The following is a 23,512-nucleotide window of genomic DNA, read 5'->3' on the forward strand; positions in this document are numbered from 1 at the left end:
CCGATACTTGCGGTATCAGAATGCTCAACACTACTGACCATTTTTTTGTTCAAAATAAAAAAAAAAGGTTGAAAACTCTGCTGTGCATAATAATTTGGAACATGCATTTTGAGTGTTTATTTTTTTTTAAAAAGATACTGTTTTCATAGGCAGTTTGTTCCAAAACATTGCAATTATACTAGAATAGTAGATGACTGGAAAATAACAATGACTGCAATTCAGATAGGTAATTTAGAGAAAATATGAGGAAATATTATTTGCATAATAATTTGGAACACAGTGTATACAATTTGAGCAGTCGGCAGCGCAGCTCCAGTAAAGCTCCCTGCTGGGATATGTATAGATATGTACACAGATAGTAGAGCACAAAGCATTATAATGAGGGCAATCTGGTGATGGGTCCCCAGGAGCCTCTGGCTCTGAGCGATAGCCCAGATTGCCCTCATTATAATCCTCCTATGGGGAGAAGGCACCCTTCAAATATGAGAGACCTGGAGCAGTTTGCAAAAGACGATTGGTCCAAAATTCTAGCTGAGAGGTGTAAGAAGCTTGTTGAAGCAATTGATTGCAGTTATTTATTCCAAAAGGGTGTGCAACCAAATATTGAGCTGAGGGTGCCAATAATTTTGTCCAGCAGATTTTTTGCTTCTTTCTCTGTTTTTTTTTGTTTGTTATTCCAATACACACAAAGGAAATAAACGTGTATAAGGAAACGTGTAATTGCAATAATTTTCTGGAACAATTTCAAGGGGGCCAACACTTTCGGCCATGACTGTGTACTGTATATATAATTTAATTATTGTGCAAAAGGTTTAGACAGGAGTGGAAAAAATGCTGCAATGTAAGAATACTGACGACTGGTTTCATTTACATGATCAGGTACAAATAGTCAGCAGGCAACAGAGAAACCATGTTTGCATTTCAGCATGAAGGTGAAGGGAATGCTGCGGCGACAAGTCTGCATTGTACAATCATTAGGACACACCCTGGTTGTAGCCAATACAAGGCGTGCAATAGACTAACGGCTTAGCAACCACTTTGCATTGTCCAGAAATTCATACAGCAACTTGTCACATTTACTGAAGAGAGAACTCAGTGCACAGAACGACTAACAAAAGAAGAGACCAGGTAAGAAAATGCATGGTGTGTGTGTGTAATGGTAATTTAGTGAACTTTCTGCTAGTCTATGGGGAAGTGATAGCGTACAGTCTGCTATAGCAACGCACTACACTGTTCGGAAATTGGGAAAATAGATATCCCCTGTTTTTTCCAGGGACAGTTTCTTTTTGTGGGACAGACTATACTGTGTTTATTTGTATATTTAAATCTGCAGTCAAATTGGTTAAAAAAATAATTTATGGAATTTTTTTTTTTTTAAATCAATGTGAAATTTTCTTCATAATTGTTTCTGTTGGTAAAAAGCACCTAAAAAATTCATGAGCGGATTTAGGATATCTTTACTAAACATTATTAACATATTAATAAATGGATTACATGAAGTTTTAGTGAGTTTCTGTATTAATTATGTACAGTACAGTATCATAAATGTATAAAAGGGCTTTGTACAGAGAAATAAACATAATCATATTACATAAATACTTGTGTGCAAGTCGACTTGAGTATAAGCCAAGACACCTAAATTTGCCACGAAAAACTGGGAAAACTTATTGACTTGAGTATAAGCCTGGTATGCATTGTCCCTTCATCCCTATCCTGGTATGCATGGCTCCTGCCTCACGGTCATTGTATGCATGGCTTCCCATCCTTGTCCTTGTATGCATGGCTCCCTATATCTGTCCTTGTATGCATAGCTCCCCATCCCTGTATGCATAGCTCCTTATCCCCGTCCTTGGATGCATGGTTCCTCCTTATCCCCTATCCTTGTATGCATGACTCCCCATCCCTTTCCTGGTATGCATGGCTCCCTGTCCCTGTATGCATGGCTCCTTATCCCCGTCCTTGTATGCATGGCTCCTTATCTTCTATCCTTGTATGCATGGCTCCCCATACCTGTCCTTGCATGCATGGTTCCTATAAATAAAACACATCCTACTTACCTTCCCTGCGCGCCCTTGCTGCATCTCATTCCGACACCAGCAGGTCTTCCGGCCGAGCGATCACGTGTCCCCGCTCATTAAGGTCATGAGTATTCACTCCACGCCTATGGGAGTGGAGAGAGGTGAATATTCATTACCTTAATGAGCAAGGGAGACACGTGATCACTTGGCTGGAAGAGCTGCTGGCGACAAAATGAGATGCAGAGAGGGTGCTCAGAGAAGGTAAGAGAAATGAATATTCACTGCCAGCGCAGTGAATATTCATTCCTCTTTAGCAGCGGGCACAGGCTTTAGCTGCAGCCGCCAACTCCTGCCTCTGTGACCTGCTGCTCCACCACTTCACGTCCCCCATCTATCTGGAACAATGACCCGTGTATATGCCGAATGCCGAGGGGGGGCGTTTTCAGTATAAACGGTATATATATATTTCATTGCCACATAAATATAATATTTATATGTTGTACTAGATGGAGGTCCCAAGCTATCGCATCGGAAGGGCGGTAATGTCACGATGGGGGCAGGCTTTGCAGCGTTGAGAATCTCTCCCCCCCATATGCTCACCCACCTATCCACTCTCTCTTTCCCTATGTGCTGACTTCTCCCGTCTGTGCTCTCTTCTTTGACCTGTCTACCCCATGTGCTATCCCCCTTGTCTGGTGTCTCTCTCCTTCCTGTGCTGTGTTCTCCCCTCATGTGCTGTCCCGTTTGAGCTGTCTCCCCCATGTGCTCTGTCTCTCTCACCCGTGTGCTTTTTCTCTCCCCCATCTGCTGTCTTCTCCTCTCATGTCATCTCTCCTTTGACCTGTGTACCCATATGCTCTCCCCTTTGTCTGCTCTCTCTCTCTCCACCACTGTGCTGTCTTCTTTCCTCATGTCACGTCGCGCATCTGCCGCCAGGATCAGCTGAATGATTCGCTGCGCCTGCGTGAAATTCACACAGGCGCAGTAAATCAGACCGCCGCCATCTTTGTCCAGACAGATAGCAGCGGTCACATTAAAACTGTGCATGTGCTCCTCCTGTACAAAGATGGCAGCAGTCATTGAATCATTCGACTGATTCTGGTGTTGTGTTTTCGATGGTGTTCTGCTGTGTTCTGCTGGTGCCGCAAGATGCTGCGTACGGCGTGTACAGTGTGTGTGTGTGGTGTGTACGGCATATACAGTGTGTGTGTGTGGTGTGCACGGCGTATACAGTGTGTGTGTGGTGCGTACGGCATATACAGTGTGTGTTTGTGTGTGTGTGGTGCGTACGGCGTATACAGTGTGTGTGTGTATGTGGTGCGAGAGGCTGGTACCACCAGCAGTTTCCATATTGATACACCCATTACTTGGGTGTCCCAATATGGCGGTCGGTGAACTTCCGCCGCTTGGAATTCTGGGATCCGGACACATCTGGACGGAACAGGATGTGAAAACATTACAAGGTAAGTATATATTAAGATATGTCTGAGTCGGCCTCCACTGGGCGTAATGGCAGCCAACTGTCACAGTGGTTTCACCAGCCGAAGGGCCATCCTCAGCAGAATAAAAAGGCTAATGTTATAGAAGGGATGCAGGATCAGCCGATCTCAATCAGCAATGTCCAGACCTCAGGTGCAACAGGTAAAAAGACTCGCTTTTACTGGAGCAATTGATGTTGATTACAGCTCTCCACAGTTATTCAGTACACTGAGCCAACAGCCCCTCATGGTGTGATGAACCCAGCTCTTTTCTGGCAATGTGTAGCAGCTCTCATCAGTCTAGTCTACTCTAGCACTATACGTGCACTAAATCTTCTCCTCCCAGCATGGACCTTGGCATCCACGGCACCTCAGGCTTAACAGGAAAGTACCTCAACTCTCTTTCCACGTCTGACAAATAAGGATCATGTCTAGACATCTCTCCTCTGATCCCTAACTGATGTCATCTGGCAGATGGGCATGTCTTGAACTGCACAATTCACTATGTCCCATGTGGCTGCACAGATTTTGCTGACTTTGCAGGGCACCACACACACAAACATATATACACTCACCGGCCACTTTATTAGGTACACCTGTCCAACTTCTTGTTAACACTTAATTTCTAATCAGCCAATCACATGGCGGCAACTCAGTGCATTTAGGCATGTAGACATGGTCAAGACAATCTCCTGCAGTTCAAACCGAGCATCAGTATGGGGAAGAAAGGTGATTTGAGTGCCTTTGAACGTGGCATGGTTGTTGGTGCCAGAAGGGCTGGTCTGAGTATTTCAGAAACTGCTGATCTACTGGGATTTTCACGCACAACCATCTCTAGGGTTTACAGAGAATGGTCCGAAAAAGAAAAAAAATCCAGTGAGCGGCAGTTCTGTGGGCGGAAATGCCTTGTTGATGCCAGAGGTCAGAGGAGAATGGGCAGACTGGTTCGAGCTGATAGAAAGGCAACAGTAACTCAAATCGCCACCCGTTACAACCAAGGTAGGCCTAAGAGCATCTCTGAACGCACAGTGCGTCGAACTTTGAGGCAGATGGGCTACAGCAGCAGAAGACCACACCGGGTACCACTCCTTTCAGCTAAGAACAGGAAACTGAGGCTACAATTTGTACAAGCTCATCGAAATTGGACAGTAGAAGATTGGAAAAACGTTGCTTGGTCTGATGAGTCTCGATTTCTGCTGCGACATTCGGATGGTAGGGTCAGAATTTGGCGTAAACAACATGAAAGCATGGATCCATCCTGCCTTGTATGGAGCATCTTTGGGATGTGCAGCCAACAAATCTGCGGCAACTGTGTGATGCCATCATGTCAATATGGACCAAAATCTCTGAGGAATGCTTCCAGCACCTTGTTGAATCTATGCCACGAAGAATTGAGGCAGTTCTGAAGGCAAAAGGGGGTCCAACCCGTTACTAGCATGGTGTACCTAATAAAGTGGCCGGTGAGTGTATATATATATATATATATATATATATATATATATATATATATATATATATATATATATATATATATATATACAAACATAACCATATATTCAGTGGTGAAATAAGTATTGAGCACGTCTCCAATTTCCTAAGTAAACATATTTCTAAAGGTGCTATTCACATGTGCTGGTCACAATCCATACAATTCATACAAGCAAAGAAATTAAACCATATATGTCCATAAATTAAGTTATGTATAATATTGAGAAATGACTCAAGGAAAAAGTGTGGAACACGCTTACTAAAATGTAATACTTCATACAAAAGCCTTTGTTGGTGAGAAGGAGAAACTAGTTGCATGCATTGCTCAGGTGAGATTTTGGCCCGTTCTTCTACACAAACACTCTTCAAATCCTGGAGGTTCCCGTGGGCTCCTTCTATGAACTCTGAGGTTTAGTTCTTTCCATACATTTTCTATTGGATTGAGGTCAGGCGATTGGCTGGCCCATTCTAGCAGCTTTATTTTCTTTCTTTGAAAGCAATTGAGAGTTTCCTTGGCTGTGTGTTTGGGATCATTGTCTTGCTGAAATGTTCACCCTCATTTCATATTCATCATCTTGGTAGATGGCAGTGAATTTTTATGAAGAATGTCTAGGTACATTTGTCCATTCATCTTTCCTTTAATTATATGAACGATTGAAACGATAACACCAGGCCGCATGTTGCTTGTACTACTGTGAATAGAAAGCATGAGCTAAACATGATATAATGGCCTGCAACATCTCTGGACTTGTCTCCCATCAAGCACATCTGGGACATCATTGGTAGACAATTATAAAGGGATCTGCCAGCAGTGAATCCAAATTATTTGCCTGCCCAAGTGCCAAAACCTTCCTTAAACAACTATGACTAACCTCATTGATAGCAGCCAAGACGTTCAAATGTGGGCATTTCTGCATGTGGAGATCATACTCGATACTGAATAAATTGAGATATTTCGAGAATTTTGTTTCCATATTTTCAGCATTTGCATATCATGCACATGTCTATCCTGCGATTGAGATAATTCCAAGATTTTTCCTGTGTTGCAATTGTGTTGCAATTTCAATGCTGAGGAGAATAAAAAGGATTGCTTCTGCTGCAAGCACATAGATTTTTGCAAATCTGATTCCAAAGAAAATGACAACTGCAGATAATATGCAAGAAATCTACCAATTCATCGTTTTTACCTTTCATAAGTGATTTCTGTTCCTGATACTAAAGATAAGGATTTTTTACATTTATCTGGAGGCATTTTACTTACTCCCAATGACACATCACTATGTGAACAATCCTGCCTCCTGTCCCTATTGTTACATGTGCTTGTCACGAGGACGACACTTGGATGTAGCAATAATATCGCTTTGTCTGTACTTGACATCTCTGATTGTCGGCTAAGTGGGACACTTAAAGACATCTATGTCAGGCCATCATGCGTGACAGATTTTCAATTTGATCAGTCAAGGTTTATATTATATTCTTCCATGTAACTATGTAGCTACTTATTACTAGATGTGGAGTGCTTTTCTCGTGTTGGAGTAGGTAATGAAGATATGAAACAGACGCAGAACAGATGATTTTTCCATGTATGTACTGGAATTTCTGTAATTAAAGTGGTCCATCATATCTAATGTAGTTATTACATTCCCAATGGTTTGGAATGAGTCATTCCAGACACTAATAAACTACAATTACAATGTACACCTGACTTTTTGACTATTTCTCTAGTATTGAGAACAGATTTACATCATAGCACACACGATTTCCTCCGAATTACATAGGGTCCTCATTGTAGAACACTACATGGACTTCTTACTTTATTGCTACCTATTAACAGCAGGGTGCTACTAGCTCTTGATCTTTAGAAAAAAAAGCATCAGTATATGTGAGACATGCACGGAAAGGAGTGGAAGTCACAAACATGTAGTAGGAAATGTTATTGTATTAATGTAGCATTTTTTCAATGCTGTATCAACAGCTAAAAATGATATGCTTTTGTTCATATTGTACAGATAAAAATAATGTTGCATCCTTAAAGCCCAGACTATGCCACACAGAGTAGTATGAACATATGTATATAATTGACCGGTATCATTTTTGGGGAGGTAGCACTGAGTTGGATTGGACAGAGCTATGCATAATTGCAGTTGTTGGTATTTAACAAATTCACAGATCACTGTCCCCTTTTATTCCCATCATTCAGTTGAACTTGATGGACATTTAACAATGTGCCATTATGCTATATTTGCATGTTTTATATAAAGCCCCTCATATGACAATGTATAATCATGATGTATCATCAACCCCTGAAGAAGCAATAAGTGAAACGCATGTCAGTTCAGGTGGGTGATCCTAAATATTTGGAGACTGGTTTTATCATGTAACAATATGTGGGGTAGTTTCTTTTCCCGTCATGATTTTCCTGCCTCTATTAATAGTTCCTATACTCTGCTGTATGTTATATTTTGCTGAACTACTGAAATTGATTTTTTTTGCACTATACAGTATACATCACATAAAGAGATACAAATAATAAATATAAATATATTCTTTTACTCTATGATAATTACGGAGTCCTGGCTTATCCACTTGTTTTGTCTGCATCTGTATGTTTTTTAATCTTGATCTTTTTTCAATTATATAAAATGTGATATATTTTATTATTATTTTGTTCCTGAACTTGTTTTTTCATTTTCAGGGTATATATTGTTAAATTGATGTCAGATGTAGTCTACACCCCTGCTCATGAAGTCTTGTCTTATGTATATTGCTTTTCAATCAGTTTGGTTTATTTACAATGGAGCCAACACAGTGTTTGTACGGCAAGCTGCACACAACATTAGAACTGTATACAGCATGGGAATAATTATAATTACTTTTAACTACACTCAATGTTTTCTGTACATTAGGGAAGAATTAACTGTTTTAAATAGCTCCCAAATGTTTGTGCCATGTACAGTACAGAAATGACTACAAAGTGTCTGCAATTACATTCTGTGTGTTATTTGTAGACTATGGAGACTTCTGATGTACGCTCATTTACTGATCCTCAAGTCTTAAAGCAGAACACAACCATGCGCCAGTGGAACTGCTGTCATCATACTGAAAATTACTACAAATATTCTTGTGTTCAATGTCCTCTATGTGGATCCATCTAGGTTTATCGATTTACCCAGCGGTTTATCAGGGAAGTTATTGATGCCTGTTTTTAATGGAGAGCAGAAGTGGAACCAAAAAGGAAGTGTAACATCTGTGTCGGCTCCAGTCCCTTTTGTTCCTACTTTAGTCACTAGGCGTCACAGTGCCTTTGTTGCTGGGGGTATGTGACAGCATTGGTCCTGTTTTATTCCTGGGATTTGTGGTGTTGCTAGATCAGGATGATGCTATGGAGTGAATTGCATGGTCTTTTTATTACATCTTTCTTAGTACCTTGGGCTGGGCTGCCTGCTACTTATACCCCCTGAGTCTCTGACTTCCACTGCCAGTCAATAAGTTTTGCTACATGACTTGTGCTTCAGTCCTTGCATCTGCTGTTTTCTTGACTCCTCCTGTTTTCTGACCTCTGTGTGAATTTGACCATCCTCTTGTCTTACCATCCTCTTGTCTTATGAATCTGTTCCTGATGTGACCTCCTGTATCTGACTCGGATACTTCATTCTTCTTCTTGCCAGATTGCACCATCAAACAGCAGTTGACTCTGTGGCCCTTGCCCACGGATCCTGTGTAAGGCCCCAATCCAGCTTGCAAAACAAGAAAAAGACCTTTTATGACTAGTGTTGAGCGATACCGTCCGATACTTGAAAGTATCGGTATCGGAAAGTATCGGCCGATACCGGCAAAGTATCGGATCCAATCCGATACCGATACCCGATACCAATACAAGTCAATGGGACTCAAGTATCGGACGGTATCCCTGATGGTTCCCAGGGTCTGAAGGAGAGGAAACTCTCCTTCAGGCCCTGGGATCCATATTAATGTGTAAAAGAAAGAATTAAAATAAAAAATATTGCTATACTCACCTCTCCGACGCAGCCTGGACCTCACCGAGGGAACCGGCAGCGTTGTTTGCTTAAAATTCGCGCGTTTACTTCCTTACGTGAAGTCCCGGCTTGTGATTGGTCGCGTGCCGCCCATGTGGCCGCGACGCGACCAATCACAGCAAGCCGTGACGTAATTTTAGGTCCTTCAGGATTTTAAAATTACGTTCTGGCTTGTGATTGGTCGCGTCGCGGTCACATGGGCGACGCGACCAATCACAAGCCGGGACGTCACGGGAGGCAGGACAAGCGCGCATTTTAAAATGCGCGCGTGTCCAGCCTCCCGTGACGTCACGGCTTGTGATTGGTCGCGTCGCCCATGTGACCGCGACGCGACCAATCACAAGCCAGAACGTAATTTTAAAATCCTGAAGGACCTAAAATTACGTCACGGCTTGCTGTGATTGGTCACGTCGCGGCCACATGGGCGGCACGCGACCAATCACAAGCCGGGACTTCACGTAAGGAAGTAAACGCGCGGATTTTAAGCAAACAACGCTGCCGGTTCCCTCGCTGAGGTCCAGGCTGCGTCGGAGAGGTGAGTATAGCAATATTTTTTATTTTAATTCTCTCTTTTACACATTATTACATTAATGTTGTTTCGATACCGATACCCGATACCACAAAAGTATCGGATCTCGGTATCGGAATTCCGATACCCGCAAGTATCGGCCGATACCCGATACTTGCGGTATCGGAATGCTCAACACTATTTATGACACTCACCTATGGGGCGATAGGGTCCGATGAAATGTTAAGGAATGAATACAACTCAAGTCTCTGAAGGCCTGGGAGCATTTCCTTAAGTTTGCCAAATACTATCGTAAATTTATTAAAGTTTTTTCCAAGATTGCCAAACCACTTACTGAAATAAAGGGGGTAGATGTGGTTAGTTGGAAGCCTGAGGCAATCCGTGCCTTCATTGAGTGTAAAGAACATTTTTTTCTGATTTGATATTGGTTCAGCCAAATCTTGAGAGTCCTTTTATTGAGGTTGACACTTCTAAGTTTGGAGTTGGAGCTTGGTATAGCAAGGTACCCAGGTATCAACTTCATCTATGTGCCTTCTTTTTGTGAAAATTTTCATCTGCTGATAGGAAATATGGCAACTGTAATCGTGAATTGTTGGCAATTAAGTGAGCCTTCGAGGAATGGCACCACTTCCTTGAAGATGAGTCAGCCAAAAGACTAAATCCTAATCAAGCTAGATGGACTTTGCTCTTCTTTAGGTTTGAATTTGTAGTGACATTTAGATCTGGTACAAAAAAACATGAAAGCTGATGCTCCCTCCTGAAGCTTTTGCCCATCCCAAACTGAGGACTCAGACCTAGTTTCCATTCTAGCTAAAGTATAGTTGTGTCTGCAGATCCAAAGGAAAAAGAAAGCAGCACTCACTGTGTAAAATCACACATATCTTAGAGTCCTTTAAAACATGAGGTCAGGGAGAGAGGAGGTGTGGCTGATCAGAATATAGATAGGCTGATCAGATAGTTGTGTCCACAGTCTCACTAGATCTTGTTGAAGATATATGTAAAAATCAAGTGTTAACCCATGACAATACTCCTTCCCAAAGATTATTTGGGCCTTCCCAGTTTCATCTAGAAGTACTCCAGGAGTCTCATGATTCTGTTATAGCAGGTCACCCTGGATTAGCAATACAATCCAAGTAATAACCATTAATTTTTAGTGCCCAATCATAGGTTGATATTGTAGGGTAAATGTTAATGCATGTAACATTTGTGCCCGAAACAAAAACACCCCGAACCTGCCCCGCTGGACTTCTTAAGTCCTTACTCTAAAAAGTCATTTGACCCACTTCTCCATGGATTTCATAAATTACCTCCCACCCTCAGAAGGGAAAACTATAATTTGGGTAGTGATAGACAGATTTAGCAAATAGTGTCATTTGCTCCTTTGTCTGGGTTGTCAAACTCCCATCATAAAGTAAGTTGCTTATCAAATACTTCCACATGGCATTCCTGAAAATATTTTTCCGAAAGAGAAACTCAGTTTGTTTCTAAATTCTGGAGGGTGTTCAGTAGTTAACTTAATATTGAATTGTCCCTTTCTTCAGTTTATTACCCAGAGACTAATGGTCAGGCTGAGTGTGCCAACCAAATATTGAAGCAATGTCCAGAATCCATTAGGACATCTCCGTTCTTCTGTCATCTTGGGTACCATCCATGGTTTGGTTTCTTTGCGAACTCTTAAGTTGATACTTCAGAGGCTGGTAAACACATAGACAAGTTGAAGCTTGTTTGGTGTGAAGTTAGAGAGAACCTGAGACAGGCCCAAGATGGACAGACCTTTTATGCTAATAAGAGGAGCATAGAAGGGCCAAGCTTTGCTGTTGTGGGACAAGGCATGGTTATCCACTAGAAATATCAAACTCTCCCCTAAGTTGAATCCCAAGTTCATTGGCCCTTATGAGATTATCAAGGTTGTCAAGTCAATCCAGTAGCCTTGTGTGTGAAACTTCCAACCTCATTCTGGATTCCCAATGTTTTTCACAAATCCTTACTAAAGATATTTTGGTTGCCGGTTCACCCTGTTAATAAACCCTCTCCACCTGTGTTGGTTGAAGACAGTCTCAAGTATGAAGTGGAAAAAATCCTTGAATCCTGGATAATAAGGCGATCTTTGCAGTACCTTGTCAATTGGAAGGGCTGTGGACCAGAGGAAAGGTGGTGGGTGTCAATTAATTACCAGTTAATTACATCAATGCTGACAAACTTATCAGTAAATTCCATCCATCTTTCCCTAGTAAGCTTGGTCATAAGTGTTTGAAAGCCCATTGTAATGCGGGGGGAGGGGGGGAATGCTGTAACATCTGTGCTCTTAGTTCCAACTTTAGCCACTAGGAGGCGCCGCACCTTTGTCACTTGTGGATCAGGGAAATACAGGGTTAATTGCCTGGTCTTTTGATTATTCCTTTCTGAGAGCCTTCCGCTGGGCTGCCTGCTAACTAACCCCCTGGATCTCTTACTTCCACTGTTGGTCAATTAGTTTTGCTACCTGACTTGTGCTTTATTCCTTTTGTCTACTATTTTCTTGATTCCTCCTGCTTTCTAACCTCGGTGTGAATTTAACCATCCTCTTGTCTTATGAACCTGTTCCTGGCATGGCCTGCTGTATTTGACCCTGCTATCTTTTTTTTTTTAATTCTTTAAGTTTTCACATCACAAAGACAAATAACATAACATAAATGCTCACAGGTAGATATCAAGCATGTATTGGTTCAGGAGAGACTGAGATGCACTAGAAGATACAGGAAATCAATGTAAATATAACTGAAAAAAGACAAGTGAGCATAAAACTTGAACAAACTGGTTCAGGCCTAATGAAAGTAGCCTAAAAACGAAACAATAAGCTTGTAAAATGAATAAAGGTCACAGGGTGTGACGGTAGGAATTAACTTTAAGCAATTTATTTGTTTCTGAGAGTGAGGAAGGTTAAGAAGGCTGGCTTAGAAGATAGGTCAGATGAAGTGGCAAGGCAACCAAGATGGTGGGCACAGTCACGGCATCGCATAAAACCCTGGAAGGAGGAGAGGGGGAAAAAACAGAAGTCGTACCTAACGTAGTGTATCGTAGGTAGAGGTGGGATTCAGGGGGATGGGCGGCTAGGACCATCAGAGTGGGATGAAAATTTAATCCAGGGAAGCCAAGAGTTTTGGAATTTCTCGTTGACCCTGCTATCTAATTATCCTTCTTGCCAACTTGCTCCACTGTACAGCAGCTGACTTTGTCGGTCTTGCCCAGGGAACCTGTGTAAGTCCAGATCCTTGGACACAAGTTAAAGGATAAAAGCCAGGGCAACCGCTGGGCTGTGGGAAATGGATTAGCTTGTACCAAGACAATTTGTGGCTGCCTTTTTGGAACTGCCAGGTGACTACAAACAATGCACGTGTGAAAGAAAGAGCTGCGTTTCCTTGATATTTACGGTATATAGATCCAGTCCTGGTTTTAGCTGAATTAATAAAAAACGATATCAAAATTGCATATGTGAATCTAGCCTTCTAGAAACATAAAATATAAAATAATCAGTGGATTATTAATAGTGAATCACACAAAATGTCAGTATTACAAAACTTTATTTATGGTGGGTTTAATTTTTAGGATAGCACTAGTAACTGATCTAACATAATGATAATATATCTAGATCTGATCTATTCATAGATCCTCACTCCTACAATCCTATTTTCATCTGAATGAGCTATAAGAGTGCATCTCCTATGATTAACAGCAATGCATGTGACAATCATCGATGGAATGATATTTATGTATAGAGCTAATGCTTAATAACAGGATCTATGAAAATATCTAACTATGCAGTCTCCACAGTCTACATGTGCAAAGTGAGTTGGAGCAGATTGCATATTCTTGTGACCTAATCTATGTAATCTTATTTGATGAAAATTGTCTAATCCAATTAATTTCAATGAGACAGGTGCACTATCTGATGTGTATGGGGCCTTCATCTCACCCTGAGAGACATTGCCGGAGGAGAGATGAATTGTGTGATTAGAATTTCAACAGCTGGTTTTGTTTCAGGAGAGATCGCAGAACCTTCATTGCTGATAGCCAAGGGTGAGGCACTCATCAGGGGCTCTCGGCATGGTACATGAAAGTGGACTTGTGCTGTGAGGGCATTATGACCGTGCAGACCACATGTAGCTGATGTTGCGGGTTTGCCAGGACCAGATATTTCACAGTTCAATGAGAGAGACCAGCATTCACTAATAAACTCTTTACTGAACGGTAATTTGCTAAGGGTTATATACAAGGGATAGCTGGTGCAAAGTCTTATGGACGCTTCCTTTACAGTATACAGCATTTTCCACAAAGTATCCTTCCTCTGTAGTATACTCCTGGGCTGTTTATGTTCACTATTTCTCTTTACTGCACCACAACCCAGTTTTAACGCTACAGTCCTGATTAACAAGTCTCCTTCACTTGTTCAGTGGTTCCGCTTCATATTTCTTCCACTACTGGTGCCTTGGAACATCCTCTTGGGACCCTTCACTAGTACTCCATTTTCAGTCCTGTTTGGGCCCATTACCTCTCAGCGTTACAAGCCCAAGGTCTTTTGGCTCGGAGTCTGCCTCTTAGGATACGTCTCCGGAAGGCCACTCTTTTTCTCTTAGTCACTTATGTTTAGGATGCCGCTATCACTCCTGTTTGGACTACTCTCACCCTTGTAAGCGGCCCTGCTCACTTTGTTCTCCAGTCTCTATCTGTCTTCCTAGCAGAAGGCTGTCACTTTCCCTTACACTAGTCCCTCCCACTGTGGGCTAGTCAAACCATTAAGTTTTAACTTATCCTATAGTCAACGATCTACTTCACATCATGCAACACATTACATTTTCAATGCCTATCACACTCTATATCACGTTACATTATATTACATTACAATTCACACATGTCATGACTCTGACAGGATGGTTCCACCTCCATCCTGGTTAGGTCAGGGTTAATTCTAGTCTGCCTCTCTTTGGTTCTGGGGTGGCTAATTAATGTTGGTAGTTCCTGGGTTTAGTGTCGGTGATACTTCCGTATACTCGGTTTGTGGTTGCTGACCCAGGTTACTCATCCGTAATAGTTGTGCCTCTGAGCGTGAGAGCTTTTGATGTGTATGACCCAGTTTGTCCCCTGACTTTTGCCTTTGTATCCTGCATTGTACTGCCCTGTCCTTCCTGGATATCTGACCCCTTGGCTTTTCTCGGTTTACTCTCTGTCTTATCCCTAGGTGCTATGCTCTTGTCTTGCTTTTGACCCTTGGCTCTCCTTTGACTATGTTTACGTTCTATGCCCTGTACTCCATGCTCCCAGCTACCTTCCCCTGCCGCAGGCTCAGTGACTCCACCCCCTGTTAACATGTGATTTCTTAGTTCCTGGTCCTGCGCTCACTGCTTAGTCTCAGGTCCTTGCGCACTGCATGCCTTGTTCCTTCACGCCCTGCCTTAGTTCCCATGTCCCCTGATAGCGCCCCCTAAACTGCGCCAGTGACATCATCGGTGTCATTACATTATCACCGACCTTTTACATTTTTCAGGGGGTTTTGTGTGTTTGGGGGTTATGTCGGATCAGATATCTAACCTGACCGAAAAGATGCAGAACCTATCACTAGAGCAAAGAGTATTAACTGCTTCTCATCAACAGGTACAGAGGGAGTTGTCAGATACAGTTAATACTATTCGGGGTGCTTCTTCTTCTGGCAATGTGGGGGGTACTGTATCTGATGTTTCCCTATCCTCTCCTGAACCCTCTGTCAAACTTCCAGATACCTTTTCTGGGGATAAGAGAAAATTCTGGGTGTTTAGAGAGAGTTGTAAATGACTTTTTTCCCTGCGTCCTCGCTCCTTGGGTGATGAGAGTCAAAGGGTGGGGATAGTTATTTCCCTGTTATGTGAGGGGCCGCAATCCTGAGCTTTCTCCCTGTCCCCTCCCTCCCCTGAGAGAATGTCTGTTGATCAGTTCTTTGAGGCCTTGGTTCTAATTTACGCTGAACCTGATCAAGTGAGATTGGCAGAGGACACCATTATGAGTCTTACCCAGGGAAAGCTCTCTGCTGAGTGGTACTGTTCCAAATACAGGCGATGGGCACCAGAAGTATCCTGGAATGACTCAGCACTCAGGGAGCTATTTTGAAGGGGTCACTCTGAGCATTTAAAGGGTGCCTTGGCCCTGCACCCACCACCCGATTCTCTGGAGGAGGACATAACCAGGCCGTCCGAATGGACCGCAGGCTGAGAGAGAGGAGTCGTGCAATGTGAAGCTCCTCTGTTGCCTATGAAACCAGAGTCTTAGTTGTGGGTTGAGCCCATGGAGGTGAGGACTGTCTCCATGAAGGAAAATGAGAGGAGATGTCACAGAGAGAAGAAACTCTGCTTTCATTGTGGACCGCCAGGTCATTGAATAAAGGACTGTCCCCCGATTCCAAGGTCTTGGGAAACGACTAGGTCTGTGTAACTGCCAAGGAGGTTACCCAGACCCACAGGTACTTTTTTTCCTCAGTCTTCAAACTATTGTTAATAGTGGAAGTTCGGGTGGACAACTGTTTTTTCCCCTCTTCTGCTTTTATGGATTGCAGGTATTTAGTAAACATGATTGACTCGAGGTTGGTGGCCCATTGTGAGACAGGGACATTCAGGTTGGAAAAACCCATGAGAGTGGAGGCTATTAACTCGACCCATTTCACCAAGCACGGATCCGTTCTGTTACCAAAGAATTCATCCTTAAGGTGGGGTCTGTTCATCTGGAGTGTATAGCCTGTTTCTTTCTGGACAACCTCCCTGCAGGTTTGGTTTTAGGATTTCCTTGGTTACAATGTCATAATCCAGTCATTGACTGGGAGGCCCGGGAGATTTTTAAATGGGGATCCAACTGTGGGTGTTCTCTGAAAGTCAGGCTGAGGGGTTACCACCGCACTGCCTTTTTGACTGTGCCATCGACTTGATTCCTGGGGCTAAATTGTCTAAGGCCCGATTGTTTAACCTTTCTGGTCCAGAGCGGGTTGCCATGAAAGAGTACATATCTGAGAGTCTCCGCAAGGGGCATATACGCTCTTCCGTGTACCCTGTTGCTGTAGGTTTCTTTTTTGCAAAAAAAAAAAGATGGTGGTCTCAGCCCATGCTTTGACTTTCGGAAATTTAACAAGATTACTGTAAGAAACACATATGCCCTCCCACTCATTCCCGATTTATGTAATCAATTGTCCGGGGCCAAATGGTTTTCAAAATTGGACTTGCAGGGGGCATATAACCTCGAAAATTTAGTTATGCCGTTTGGTTTGACCAATGCTCCTGCGGTCTTTCAAAACTTCATCAGTCATGTGTTCCCTGATTTTATTGGGCAATTTGTGGTTATATACGTAGATGACATTCTGGTTTATTCATTTGATAAGCAGACACATATTGCTCACCTTCGGGTGGTTCTTTAAAGACTCAGGGAGAACCAACTTTTCGCTAAGCTTGAGAAATGCTAATTTTTTGTCCAGGAACTGCCTTTCTTGGGGTTCATTGTCTCTTGTAAGGGGTTTCGTATGGATCCCTCGTATGGATCCCAAAAAGGTGCAGGCCATTGTGGTTTGGGTGCAGCCCTGGGACCTAAAAGGCCTTCAGAGATTTTTGGGATTCGCCAATTATTACCGGAGGTTTATTACAGGGTTCTCTCAGGTGGTCAAGACCCTCACCAACTTAATGCAGAAGGAGGCTGATGTTAAGAACTGGTCTGCCTCAGCACTGTTTCTCACCCTGAAAAAATGATTCATGACTGCCCCGATTCTGGTTCAACCAGATCCATCTGAACCCTTTGTGGTAGAGGTTGATGCCTTGGAGATGGGAGTGGGGGCGGTGTTGTCCCAGGGGTCCGCCACTGTGACCAATCTTAGACCATGCACCTTTTTTTCCAAGAAGTTCTCCCCAGCAGAAAGAAATTATGACGTGGGTAATTGGGAACTCCTTGCTGTTAAGTTGACCTTTGAAGAATAGAGGCATTTTTTGGAGGAGGCGGTTCATCCCATTACTGTAGTTACTGATCACAAGAACCAGGCGTATATTGCATCTGCTAAAAGGTGGACCCCTAGACAAGCTTGATGGACATTTTTTTTTCCCTGTTCCAGTTCTCAATCACTTTTCTTCCGGGATCCAAGAATGTGAAGGCCGATGACTTGTCTCGGAGTCTGGATCCAGTTTCTCCCCCTGAGCCTCCATCCTCCATTCTTCAACCCGGGGTGGTGGTGACTGATGTGACGGCAGGCTTGGAAAGGGAGATTCGGGAAGCCCAGTCCCAGGCTCCCCGTCCAAGCCGCTAGAAAAATTGTTTGTTTCTGTTCAATTTCGACTCAGAGTCCTCCAGGAGTTTCATAATTCGGCGCTTAGTGGACATCCGGGAATTTCGGCTACTCGTGAGGCCATCACGAGAGTTTTTTGGAGGGCATCGCTTACATCTGTAAGCGAAATGTAAAGAAATTTGTGTCTGCCTGTGAGGAGTGTGCCCTTGCTTACATGCCGGCCAGGGAATTGGAGCCTTTGCCGGTTCCTGATAGACCATGGACACATTTGTCAATGGATTTTATCACCATCTTCCTCCTTCCAAGGGTAATACTGTCATCTGGGTGATGGTGGACAGGTTTACTAAGCAAGCACACTTTGTACCCTTGGTGGCACTGCCCTCTGCTGAAACTTTGTCTAGGTTGTTCGTTCAGCATGTGGTTCGTTTGCATGGTGTACCCTTGAATGTGGTGTCTGACCGTGGTGTGCAATTTGTGTCCAGGTTTTGGAGGGAGTTTTGTAAAAGATTGAGTATTGAGTTGTCCTTTTCATCTGCATACCATCCAGAGTCCAATGTACAGACTGAACAGACCAATCAGTCGTTAGAGCAAATTTTGCACTCTATTTCCACTTCCAGTCAAGATGATTGGTCCGATGCCTTGCCTTTAGCAGAGTTTGCGTTCAATAACCGTGTTAACCACTCTACCGGTATCTCCCCTTTCTTCTGTAATTATGGGTTTAATCCACACTTTGGGGAGTTTTCTCGTCTGGAATCCGGTTGCCCAGGGCTGATTTAGCTGTACAGCTGTCAGGGACTTTTTGGCGGGAAGTCCAGAAGAATATTGGGGAGGCTCAGGGGAAGTTTAAGATTTTTGCAGACAGGAGACGGATGGTGGGACCTACCCTTGAGGTTGGGGATAAGGTATGGCTGCCTACTAGGAACATTAAGCTTAAGGTTCCTTCGGTGAAGATGGGGCCCAAGTTTATTGGTCCTTATGAGATCACGGAGGTGGTTAACCCAGTGGCGTTTCATTTGTGCCTCCCAGTATCTTTTAAGATTCCCAATGTATTCCATAGGGCCCTGTTGAAACCATTGGGGGCTGTGGAAGAAGCATAGTTGGGTCCCTCGCTGGCTGTATCGGTGAATGGTCAGGAGGAGTTTGAGGTGGAGCGCATCATGGATTCCCAGTTGGTCCGTTATTCCCTCCAATATCTTGTGCACTGGAAGGGGTATGGACCTGAGGACCAATCCTGGGTTCCTGCTCAATCGGTTCATGCCAATTGTCTGGTGCGCTCCTTTCATGCCTGGTTTCCTGGGAAACCTGGGGGTCCGGTAGCCCCCCCATTGAGAAGGGGGTACTGTCATGACTCTGACAGGATGGTTCCGCCTCCATCCTGGTCAGGTCAGCGTTAATTCTAGTTCTCCTCTCTTTGGTTTTGGGGCGGCTATTTAATGTTGGTAGCTATTATTATTATTTATTTATATAGCACCATTAATTCTGCAGCGCCCCAGAGTCCTGGTCGTTGCAGTAATGTTATTCTTCCACCAGGGGGAGTGATATTACGTCTGATGGCAATAAAGGCGATCTTCCTACCAGGTATCACAAACCATACACCACACTTCACACTCCAGACCACCAGGGGGAGCCTTGCTCCTATCTACTAGGGCACTCCTTACAGAAGGTAAAACTGGTGGGCTGGATAGAAAGTTAGGGAGAAGCTGACTGGGCTTTGCCCAGGCAACACCTGTCAGGCAGACAGGGGGAAAGGAGGAACATCGGAGCTGCAGACAGAGGGTCCCGGACAGGGGTCAGATCCTGTCAGAGGCCTAGCTAGACAGAAAGACATGGAGCTGCGCCTGCCCCACGTGCGGCAGCATCCTAAGAAAGGACACAAAGAGAATTGTGTTGTAGAGGGTGAGAAACGAAGTCATAGCACAAGGAGAAAACACCAGAGGGAGTTCTGCCCTGTAAAGGCTGCCTCCTTCTGAGGCGCGAAGCCGGTGGCCGGAACACCGAGGGAGCAACTGTCTCCAAGCCTTGCTCCAGAGACCGGCAGGACAGTCAATTCCAAGTTGGCTGCCCGACCTTAATACCTAGGAAGATACGGTGGCAACTTGTGGGGGTCAGGGCGTCTCTAGGGTCCCTATAAACAAGCCTCAGGCCATCAGTCATACGGGTTTGTCCTATCCACACCATCTGGGGGACAGAGAGGAAGAAATAACATCTAGAACATCTACAACAGTTGTGAGGACCTTAAGGCCCCGTCTCACATAGCAAGATCGCTAGCGAGATCGCTGCTGAGTCACAAGTTTTGTGACGCAACAGCGACCTCAGTAGCGATCTCGCTATGTTTGACACGTACCAGCGACCAGGCCCCTGCTGTGAGATCGCTGGTCGTGTCGGAATGGCCTGGACCTTTTTTTGGTCGTTGAGGTCCCGCTGACATCGCTGAATCGGTGTGTGTGACACGGATTCAGCGATGTCTTCACTGGTAACCAGGGTAAACATCGGGTTACTAAGCGCAGGGCCGCGCTTAGTAACCCGATGTTTACCCTGGTTACCATCGTAAATGTAAAAAAAAAAAAAAACAGTACATACTCACATTCCGGTGTCCGTCAGGTCCCTTGCCGTCTGCTTCCCGCACTGACTGACTGCCGGCCGTAAAGTGAAACCACAGCACAGCGGTGACGTCACCGCTCTGCTGTTAGGGCCGGCGCTCAGTCAGTGAAGGAAGCGGACGCCGGGGGACGCGAAGGTGAGTATGTACTGTTTGTTTTTTTACATTTTACACTGGTAACCAGGGTAAACATCGGGTTACTAAGCGCGGCCCTGCGCTTAGCAACCCGATGTTTACCCTGGTTACCCGGGGACTTCGGCATCGTTGGTCGCTGGAGAGCGGTCTGTGTGACAGCTCTCCAGCGACCACACAGCGACTAAACAGCGACGCTGCAGCGATCAGCATCGTTGTCTGTATCGCTGCAGCGTCGCTGTGTGTGACGGGGCCTTTACCGAGAAGCTCAGCAGGGAGGTACTACAACACACAGGCGCTAGAGGAAGGCTACTGATTTCCACCTAGATAAGGGGACTCTGGATTTGCCTTCAGACCGGCTGGACTCTGCCTACCCTGTGGTCTGTACCCTGGACTTTGGATGCTGAAGTCTTCAGTAGAGGTAAAGAGACTGCAACCTTGTGTCCTCGTTCTTCACTGCGCCTTACATCACCCACCATCACCATCCACACTTCTGGGAAGCCCTGGGGATACACTTCACCTGTGGGAAGGTATACCATCTAGCTGCCATCACATCACCCCAGTGGACCCCTAAGCAGTGTCGGTCACCCTAACCGAATACCACAGGTGGCGTCACAAACTACCCCTTTAAAGACCTTTCCCCAATTTATCACATGGACGTTCCCCTAGGGCCACGGACCGGGTCAGCCACCGTGACATCCCCTGAATTGAAGGACCCGGTGCCGAGTACCCCACTGCCCTAATGTGGGGCCGATCCAATTCCATGGTGCTGTACATGAGAAGGGGTTACATCAAAATGCAAATATCACTTACAGTAAGCAAAACTAACAATGACAGACTGATACAGAGGAGAGAGGACCCTGCCCTTGCGGGCTTACATTCTGCAGGATTATGGGGAAGGAGACAGTAGGTCGGGGGTTGCAGTAGCTCTGATGGTTTTGAGGTGGCCGTGTGGTCGTTACAGGCTGTAAGCTTCTTTGAAGAGGTGGGTTTTCAGGTTTCTTTTGAAGGATCCGAATGTGGTTGATAATCAGACGTGTTGGGGCACAGAATTCCAGTGGATAGGGGATATTCGGGAGAAGTCTTGGAGGCGATTGGGTGAGGAGCGAATAAGCATAGAGGAGAGAAGGAGGTCTTGGGAGGACCAGAGATTACGTGAGGGAAGATATTGAGAGATTAGTTTGGAAATATACGGAGGAGAAAGGTTATGGATGGCTTTGTAGGTCAGTGTTAGTAGTTTAAACTGGATACGCTGGGAAATTGGGAGCCAGTGAAGGGATTTGCAAAGAGGGGAAGCAGGAGTGTAGCGAGGAGAGAGATTAATTAGTCGGGGGCAGCAGAGTTAAGGATGGACTGTAGGGGTGCGAGAGTGTTAGAAGGTAGGCCACAGAGGAGGATGTTGCAGTAGTCGAGGCGGGAGATGATTAGGGCATGCACAAGCATTTTGGTAGAGTGAGGGTTGAGGAAAGGACGGATTCTGAAAATATTTTTGAGCTGGAGGCGACAGGCGGTGGCGAGAGCTTGGATGTGTGGTTTGAAGGACAGGGCAGAATCCAGGGTTACTCCGAGGCAGCGGATTTTGGAGACAGGGGAAAGAGTAATTTCATTTATTTTGATAGATAGATCAGGTACTGAAGATATGCGAGATGGAGGAAAGATAACTAGTACAGATTTCTCCACATTGAGCTTGAGGAAGCGAGAGGAGAAGAAGGAGGATATGGCTGATAGACACTCTGGGATTCTGGAGAGCAGAGAGGTGATATCTGGGCCAGAGAGGTAGATCTGAGTGTCATCAGCATATACAGTTAGGTCCATATATATTTGGACAGAGACAACATTTTTCTAATTTTGGTTATAGACATTACCACAATGAATTTTAAACAAAGCAATTCAGATGCAGTTGAAGTTCAGACTTTCAGCTTTCATTTGAGGGTATCCACCTTAAAATTGGATGAAGGGTTTAGGAGTTTCAGCTCCTTAACATGTGCCACCCTGTTTTTAAAGGGACCAAAAGTAATTGGTCAATTGACTCCAAGGCTATTTCATGGACAGGTGTGGGCAATCCCTTCATTATGTCATTCTCAATTAAGCAGATAAAAGGCCTGGAGTTGATTTGAGGTGCGGTGCTTGCATTTGGAAGGTTTTGCTGTGAAGTAAACATGCGGTCAAAGGAGCTCTCCATGCAGGTGAAACAAGCCATCCTTAAGCTGCGAAAACAGATAAAACCCATCCGAGAAATTGCTACAATATTAGGAGTGGCAATATCTACAGTTTGGTACATCCTGAGACAGAAAGAAAGCACTGGTGAACTCATCAATGCAAAAAGACCTGGGCGCCCATGGAAGACAACAGTGGTGGATGATCGCAGAATAATCTCCATGGCGAAGAGAAACCCCTTCACAACAGCCAACCAAGTGAACAACACTCTCCAGGAGGTAGGCGTATCAATATCCAAATCTACCATAAAGAGAAGACTGCATGAAAGTAAATACAGAGGGTTCACTGCACAGTGCAAGCCACTCATAAGCATCAAGAATGAAAAGGCTAGACTGGACTTTGCTAAAAAGCATCTAAAAAAGCCAGCACAGTTCTGGAATAACATTCTTTGGACAGATGAAACCAAGATCAACCTCTACCAGATTGATGGAAAGAGAAAAGTATGGCGAAGGCGTGGTAGAGCTCATGATCCAAAGCATACCACATCATCTGTAAAACACGGCGAAGGCAGTGTGATGGCTTGGGCATGCATGGATGCCATTGGCACTGGGTCACTAGTGTTTATTGATGATGTGGCACAGGACAGAAGCAGCCAAATGAATTCTGAGGTATTCAGAGACATACTGTGTGCTCGGATCCAGCCAAATGCAGCAAAACTGATTGGTTGTCGTTTCATACTACAGATGGACAATAACCCAAAACATAAAGCCAAAGCAACCCAGGAGTTTATTAAAGCAAAGAAGTGGAATATTCT

General features: G+C 44.3%; 1 protein-coding gene across 1 annotated transcript in view; it reads left to right on the forward strand.

Annotated features, from left to right (window-relative positions):
- The first annotated feature begins 1,018 nt into the window (after positions 1 to 1,018).
- APOBEC4 (apolipoprotein B mRNA editing enzyme catalytic polypeptide like 4) overlaps positions 1,019 to 23,512 on the forward strand; it is a 29,159-nt gene continuing 6,665 nt past the window's right edge. Inside the window, exon 1 of the mRNA XM_077278632.1 lies at positions 1,019 to 1,128. The gene's annotated coding sequence lies outside the window, so the exon portion shown is untranslated. The remainder of the gene's footprint in view (positions 1,129 to 23,512) is intronic.

This window comes from Ranitomeya variabilis, chromosome 8, assembly GCF_051348905.1.
Source record: "Ranitomeya variabilis isolate aRanVar5 chromosome 8, aRanVar5.hap1, whole genome shotgun sequence".
Lineage (NCBI taxonomy): Eukaryota > Metazoa > Chordata > Amphibia > Anura > Dendrobatidae > Ranitomeya > Ranitomeya variabilis.